The sequence below is a fragment of the Vicia villosa genome, linkage group LG1, assembly GCF_029867415.1.
Source record: "Vicia villosa cultivar HV-30 ecotype Madison, WI linkage group LG1, Vvil1.0, whole genome shotgun sequence".
Classification (NCBI taxonomy): Eukaryota; Viridiplantae; Streptophyta; class Magnoliopsida; order Fabales; family Fabaceae; genus Vicia; species Vicia villosa.
In genome coordinates this window covers 76,966,468-76,974,818 of record NC_081180.1, presented here as the reverse complement: position 1 = coordinate 76,974,818, position 8,351 = coordinate 76,966,468, and positions in this window count along the sequence as shown.

Sequence of the window (8,351 nt, the reverse complement as noted above, 5' to 3'; positions counted from 1 at the left end):
TGGCAACATGGGATGATTCTGAATTAGAATCAGAATCAGACTCTGAAGGAGAGCAAGCCAACTTTGCGCTGATGGCTACAGAAGATGATGGATCAGAATCTACATCAGAATCAGATTCTGAAGAGGTATTTTCTGAACTATCTAGAGAAGAGTTAGTTTCCAGTTTAACAGAACTTCTAGAACTCAAGTCTCATCTTAGTATCAAATACAAAAAGCTGAAAAAGCAGTTTGAATTTGAAACTAAGAAGCTGGAATTGGAAAATTCTGAACTAAAGGAAATTTTTTTAAATCTATCCAAAGATAGTGGATCTCCTTCTGAAACAGAAAAATCCATTCCTAGCATGAATCATATTCTGAAAGAATATGACTCGAGCTTCAGAAAGTTCTTATCTAGAAGTATTGGCAGAAGTCATCTTGCTTCTATGATATATGGTGTTTCTGGAAACAGAAGGTTTGGTTTTGGCTATGAGGGTGATACCTCACATAAATTTGAACCTGTTGATGATCTGAAGATCACATACAAGCCATTGTATGATCAGTTCAAATATGGCCATGCTCAAGATATTAGGCTCACTTCACATGCACAGAAGTTTAACACCGTTCACACCAAGAAGCATATGACACATCCTAAGAAATATCATGCTGACAAACCTAAAGAATATCATGCTGTTCCTCCTGTTAAATATTTTGCTAAACCCAAGTTCAATCAGAACTTGAGGAGAACTAACAAGAAAGGACCCAAGAAGATGTGGGTACCTAAGGAAAAGATTATTCCTATTGCAGATATTCTTGGCTGCAAAGAAGGAAAAGCACAACATGTCATGGTACCTGGACTCTGGGTGCTCGCGACACATGACGGGAAGAAGGTCTATGTTCCAAGACCTGGTGCTTAAATCTGCTGGAGAAGTGAAGTTTGGAGGAGATCAGAAGGGCAAAATTATTGGCTCAGGAATTATAAAGTCTGGTAACTCTCCTTCTATTTCTAATGTTCTTCTAGTAGATGGATTAGCTCATAACTTATTGTCCATAAGTCAATTAAGTGACAATGGTTATGACATAATCTTTAATCAAAAGTCCTGCAAGGCTGTAAGTCAGAAGGATGGCTCAATCCTATTTACAGGCAAGAGAAAGAACAACATTTATAAGACAGATCTTCAGGATCTTAAGAATCAGAAGGTGACTTGTCTTATGTCTGTTTCTGAAGAGCAATGGGTCTGGCACAGGAGATTAGGACATGCTAGTTTGAGAAAGATTTCTCAGATTAACAAACTAAATCTTGTCAGAGGACTCCCTAATCTGAAATACAAATAAGATGCTCTTTGTGAAGCATGTCAGAAGGGCAAGTTCTCCAAACCTGCATTCAAGTCTAAGAATGTTGTTTCTACCTCAAGGCCGTTAGAACTCTTGCACATTGATCTGTTTGGCCGAGTCAAAACAGCATCTGTCAGAGGGAAGAAATATGGATTAGTCATCGTTGATGATTATAGCCGCTGGACATGGGTAAAGTTCTTGAAACACAAGGATGAGTCTCATTCAGTGTTCTTTGAATTCTGCACTCAGATCCAAACTGAGAAGGAATGTAAAATCATAAAGGTCAGAAGTGATCATGGTGGTGAATTTGAGAACAAATTCTTTGAGAAGTTCTTCAAAGAAAATGGTATTGCCCATGATTTCTCTTGTCCTAGAACTCCACAGCAAAATGGAGTTGTAGAGCGAAAGAATAGGACTCTACAAGAAATGTCCAGAACTATGATCAACGAAACCAATATGGCTAAGCACTTCTGGGCAGAAGCAATAAACACTGCATGTTATATTCAGAATAGAATCTCTATAAGACCTATTCTAAATAAGACTCCTTATGAATTGTGGAAGAACAGAAAGCCCAACATTTCATATTTTCATCCTTTTGGATGTGTTTGTTTTATTCTGAACACTAAAGATCATCTTGGTAAGTTTGATTCTAAAGCACAAAAGTGTTTCCTTCTTGGATATTCTGAACGCTCTAAAGGCTACAGAGTATACAATACTGAAACATTGATTGTAGAAGAATCAATCAATATCAGGTTTGATGATAAGCTTGGTCTTGAAAAGCCAAAGCAGTTTGAGACTTTTGCAGATTTTGATATTGATATATCAGAAGAAGTAGAACCAAGAAGCAAAGCTGCAGAAGCTGATAGTCTCAGAAGCAATGAATCAGAAGATCAAGTTGCTGCATCTTTAGAGAATCTCAGGATTTCTGAAGAGCCAACAATCAGAAGATCACCTAGACTTGCTTCAGCTCATTCAGAAGATGTCATTATTGGAAAGAAAGATGATCCAATAAGAACCAGAGCGTTCTTAAAAAGTGAGAATCAGAATCTGCTCTCAGAAGCTAAAAACTAAAAGTCTTGTTGTCATCAGCATCTGAAAGCAAGACGACAGCTGTAATCTGGTATCTTCTGGCTGTAAGCTCGTGTTGGCTACAGGTAAAAGCGTGCATCTGAAGGGACGTCTTCCTAGGTAACTGTGTAAATCGTTTCAGAAGTCACTCTCTCACCTAACGTCATTCCTCATTAAATGCAATTGATTTTATTTGATTTTGTAACTGTTCACCGTCATAAAATGCATTACATTGTCTTTTCAAATCCGTGTCTATAAATTCATTTCAAATTTTTAAGGGTTTCTTTTCGCTCTCTTTTCATTTTCCTTTGTGTATGCATTTCTGCAATCTGCTCTCTCTTTTCTCTAACCCTAAGAGAAAACCAAGTTCTTGTTCTTCTCTCAAAGTTGCTCAAATGGCTGCCTCATCATCTCTCAATGTTGGTCCCTCTGCACCCATTCATCCTCGCGAAGGAGAACAACCGTTGGTCCCGGTCATCACTTGCTCAATCCCTAAAGACAAGTTGGAAGTTATCTGTGAACTCATGGTTGATTTTGACAGTCTTGAAGAACATGAGTTTCGTCTCAAGGAGGACATGATTTTTCAGGGATGGACATCACTTTTTGCTGAGTTCTGTGGTCCTACTTACCCAGATTTAGTGAAGGAATTCTGGATTCATGTCGTCGTCACTCCTACCTCCATCCTATCTTTTGTTCATAATAAATTTGTGGTAGTAACAGAAGCAATTCTGAGAATGATGTTTGATCTCAGAACCGCTGAAGGAGCTTTTGAACTTAATAAAAGAGAAGACTGGGATGACGTTCTATCCACTCTCTATGATGGAGGAAAATACAACAAGCCTGTTAAAGATTTGAAGCTCATTTATTAAATCTGGACAAAGATTCTCTTGGGATGTTTCTATCACAGGAAATCAACCCACTCTGCTGATTATGTGAACAAGGAGCAACAATACATTCTGTATTGTATTGCTACCCAGAAGAAAGTTGATGTTATTCACATCATTTTCAAACACATGTGTAAGGCTGTGAAAGAATCTAGGGATACTTTCAAATCGAAAAAGAGCTACATCATTCCGTTTGGAAGAATCTTTACAAATCTTCTGGTCCACTCCAAGATTGTGGAAAGTCTGGAATTAGAAGGAACCATTAAAGATCTTGCAGTTTGCACAGGAAGCTGCTTGAATGCTCTTACCTTGAGAAAGATGAATGTAATCAGTTCTGTAAAGAACGTTCCTAAGCCTCTTTCTGGAGTTGAAGACAGAAGGGATCCTATTCTTGCTGAATTTGAATCCTTCTTCAGAAATGAGATTCCAGAAGTTAGGACAAGGTATCTCAACTCTATCAATGAAGAAGCTGTCCAAACTGTCCCTGAAAAAGGCAAAAGGAAAAGCGCTCCTTCTTCAAAAGCTGCTGACTTAGAAGAACCTGCTCAGAAAGCTGCTGTCAACAAAGAAAGAAGGACTAAAAGGAAGCTTGACCGTTCCTCTGGTAGTCAAGATAAAGAAGTTCTTACAGAAGTTGTTCCTGCAGCTACTGACAGTTCTGCTACACTTGAAGCTATAGTTGAATCAGAAGCAGCGTCTGAGAAAATAGCAGAAAAGGAAGAAGATGTTGCTGTTGAGAAAAATAAAAAGAAAAAGGCATCTAAAGTTGTTGTTGTTCAAAAAGTTTCTGAGAAGAAGAAGAGAAGAAGAATGATTGTGACTGATAGTGAGGAGGAAGAAGTTGCCTCTGAAGCTGTAGAAAAGGAAGAGGACAGTCGAATGGCTGCCAGAAGAAAAGAAATTGCTTCTGGAAAAGCAAAGGTAGTGGAAGAAAAGAAATCCAAGAAGCAGAAGCGCCGTGAAGCTGAACTTGCTGCTCTTCAGAATGTTTCTAAAGGTATTGTCTTCTCTGAACTTGTTTCTGCACCTGCTTATCAATCAGAAGTTGCACCAATTTCTGTTGCCCCTCCTTCTGAACCTCTAAACCAACCAGAAACAGTCCCATCAGAATCACCCATTCTTGTCCATGCTCTCATTCCTCCCTCTCCTTCTCAAATAAACACTGTATCTGACCAAGTCATTGAACCCACTGTTCTTGACATACAACCCCTCCAAACTGTCATTCCTCTCACAACATCTTCACCCTCGTCTCTATCTCCTCCTTCTGAAAATATTGAACCCATTCCCTCCACCTTACTAAATAATTTTTCAGAAACCGTCGAAAATTTCCTTTTTCCACTTAACCGTGATCCGCAGCCCTACTCCATACTTAAACCAGATTTTGGCCTACACAAAATCAAACCTCGTCGTCCCTACAGTATTGGTGTACGCTTTACAATTGTAAAGCAGCTTGTAGACAGAGGTGTGGAAGTTCTTCGTGCAGCTCATCATGGTGGAATAAATGATGAAGCAATGCGAAAGATCTGGTGGTCCTTCAGATTCATGTCTGATGTTGCCTTTAAAGCCCTTCAGGAGTCTTTTGAATATCTTGCTCCAAGACCTAAAAAGTTTCTAAGGGATGCTGAAGATTTTTGGTTTACTAGTTGTAGTGGCCGATTCTGCTTTGAAGAGAAAAAATTCATTGATGAGCTTGAATTAGCATGGCTCCTTGCAGAAATGGAAGTGAATCCCTGCAGAACTCTTGTGGTCTGGCGACCAAAGTTCATGGTTCTGACTGGTGACTTTCAGGGGCTGTTCAACTGGTTCAGAATGAACTCTTCTGAAAGTGCTCCTGATATGGACTTTCCAGTAGTGGTCTATCCTGCAGCTGCAGCTGGTCCTCCTTCTCCAACAAATCTTGCAACCATTCTTCAAGCCCTGGAAGATGGAAATTCTGAGTTCCCAGAACCAGAATATGCTGAAGCTATTTCTGAGTCTGACTCAGATGTAGAGATGGAAGATGCTGAAGAGATTGACTGTTCTCATTCAGAAGATCATCCTGCTGAGAATGTGGTGGTACATTCTGATGATCTCCCTGAAGAGACTACCATGGAAGCAGCAGTGGAGAATGCTATGCCAGTCAACAGTAGACTGGAAGTTTCTTCTTCTGGTGAACCCTCCTATCTGGTGCGGACTTTGGAGGCCATGCAGAAGAATCAAAATGACCTGGCTTCTCATCTGGATAGGCAAGATGAGACCAATGCAGAGTTCAGAGCCTTCATGGCAAGGCAGACTGAGAGCAACAATGGGATTCATGAGACACTAGCCAAGATTTTGTCAATGCTAGGGTCTTAGTCTTTGTGTCTTAGTTGTTTTCTGTTTGTTTGTTGCATCTGTTTTCTGCATAACTCTTGTACTTCTGCTTTTTATCAATGACTATTTGTTTCTCTTTCCATTTGTCCTATGCTTACATCTGAATCTTTTACATTCTTTTTGATGTTATGACAAAAAGGGGGAGAAATAGTGATAAATGATTTGATTTATATTAGCAGTTGCTGGAAAGAAAGCCCCCACATTACTAACAGAAGCTGCAAGCTTCATATGTTTCTAAGTTGTGTTGTTGCAGGAATTGAAGATTCAAGATCAATAAGCAACAAGATTAATCAAGTTCTTGGATTCTTGAAGCAAGCTGAGTGCTATGAAGCTTCAGAATCAGAAGCAAGAAGGAAGAATGTTCAGATATTCTGATGATAGAATATGTTCTGATACATTCTATATGGCTTATATGGCTCTGATACATATTATGTGTTCTGAAACATATTTTATGTTCTGATTCATTCATGCTGACTTTTGTCGTTTAGTTTTGTTCTGTAACATTTCAGGATGTAGAGATGCTCTGATGATGCTCTGGTACATTCAACAATGTTCTGATACAATCTAGCATGAAGTGATGTAAGAAGAAATTCAAGCTCTGAAGCTGTCCGCTGGAAGCAAGAATCAGAAGCTGTGAATGTTCCGAGGATCTAAAGAAATTCAATGCTCTGAAGCTGTCCGCTGGAAGCAGAAATCAGAAGCTGTGAATGTTCTGAGGATCAAAGAAATTCAAGTTCTGAAGCTGTCCTATGGAAGCAGGAATCAGAAGCTGTGAATGTTCTGAGGATCTAAAGAAATTCAATGTTCTGAAGCTGTCCTATGGAAGCAGAAATCAGAAGCAGTGAATGTTCTGAAGTTCAAGCATATGTGAACGTCTCTACTGAAATACTCAGGGAAGTCTTTTATTTATAAAATTCTTCTAGTATTAATTTCAGGGGGAGATTATTCATCTCAGGGGGAGATTGTTAATCTCAGGGGGAGACACATTCACATTATGTTTATATGCTTATGCTATAACTGTGTAATTGTCTTTTGCCGTCTGTTATTCTGATTGCAAATTCATATCATTTATATATGTTTTTGTCATCATCAAAAAGGGGGAGATTGTTAGAACAAGAATTGTTCTGATCAATAATCTTAGTTTTGATGATAACAATGTATATGAATTTTGCTCAAGATAATGTGGTACTCTAATCCTATGCAATCTCCTTTTCAGGAAATATATAAAGAGTATGCACAAATCAGCGCAAAGAAGCTTTGACTCAGAAGGTTCAGTATGCAACTTCAGCACATGGTCTGGCAAGACATCAGAAGATGGTCAAGCAGAATCAGAACATGGTCTATTAGAAGCATCAGAAGAACTTGAGTTCAGAAGCAGAAGCACTGAAGTCATGGAATCACGCTCAGAAGCATATCAAGATCAGAAGATCAGAAGATGCTCTGCACCAAGCTGTTTGTACTCTGATGATTTTCAACGTAGTATTTACAAAGAACAAATCAGAATCAAGTACTAGATGGCAGGCTACGCTGACTGACAAAAGGAACGTTAGAAGCTATTAAAGTCAATGTCAGTAGTCACAGCAAAAGCAAGGCTCGAGGTAGTTGACAAAATAGTGAAACATTAAATGCAATGCTGTACGGAATACGCAAAGCATTAAATGCTCCCAACGGTCATCTTCTCAAACGCCTATATAAATGAAGTTCTGATGAGAAGCAAGGTTACCAATTCTTAACAATTTCTGTGAATATTAACTTGCTGAAACGCTGTTCAACTCAAAGCTCAGAAACTTCATCTTCAACCTCACTACATTACTGTTGTAATACTTTAGTGAGTCTAAGCTTAAATCTGTAAGAGAAATATCACTGTTGTGATTATAGCTTTTCAGAAGCAATTGTAATACTCTTAGAATTGATTACATTAATTTGTAAGTAACTAGAGTGATCAAGTGTTGATCAGGATACTCTAGGAAGTCTTAGCTTGTGTCTAAGCAGTTGTAATTAGAGTGATCACGTGGTGGTCAGGATACTCTAAGAAATTCTTAGCTTGTGTCTAAGCATTTGTTCCTAGAGTGATCAGGTTGTGATCAGAAGACTCTAGAAGACTTAGAAGTTGTCTAAGTGGAAAACCATTGTAATCTTGTGTGATTAGTGGATTAAATCCTCAGTTGAGGTAAATCACCTTGTATAGGGTGGACTGGAGTAGTTTAGTTAACAACGAACCAGGATAAAAATATTTGTGCAAATTATTTTTATCTTACAAGTTTTTGAAACTACACTTATTCAAACCCCCCCTTTCTAAGTGTTTTTCTATCCTTCAGTTATATCCACTTCAAATGAAGATACATTTCAAGGAAGATGTCCTACACAAGATCATTCAACATCGTGGCTGTTATGTACAACTAGATCTGTTGAAGTCTATTTGTAAGTTACATGTGTAGAATATTTTGGAATATTGTGCAATCCTATGTGGCGCTTGATTTATCTGTTTTCAAGATACATGATTAGTTTCTAAATATAGAAAATATTTAGGAAATTAATGATTGGAGCTTTATCTTCATGGAGAAGACTTTGGAGTATTTTCTGGAGTGCCTTGCTGCGGTTTGAAGCCTAAATTTAGTCCAGAAGATTATTTTAAATAGAAAGCAACAAACCTATTTATTTCGTGAAACTTACATTGTAGCTGGTAATAGGGTTTGTGAAGTCTTGTGTATTGTGAGTCTCTCTAATATTATCTTG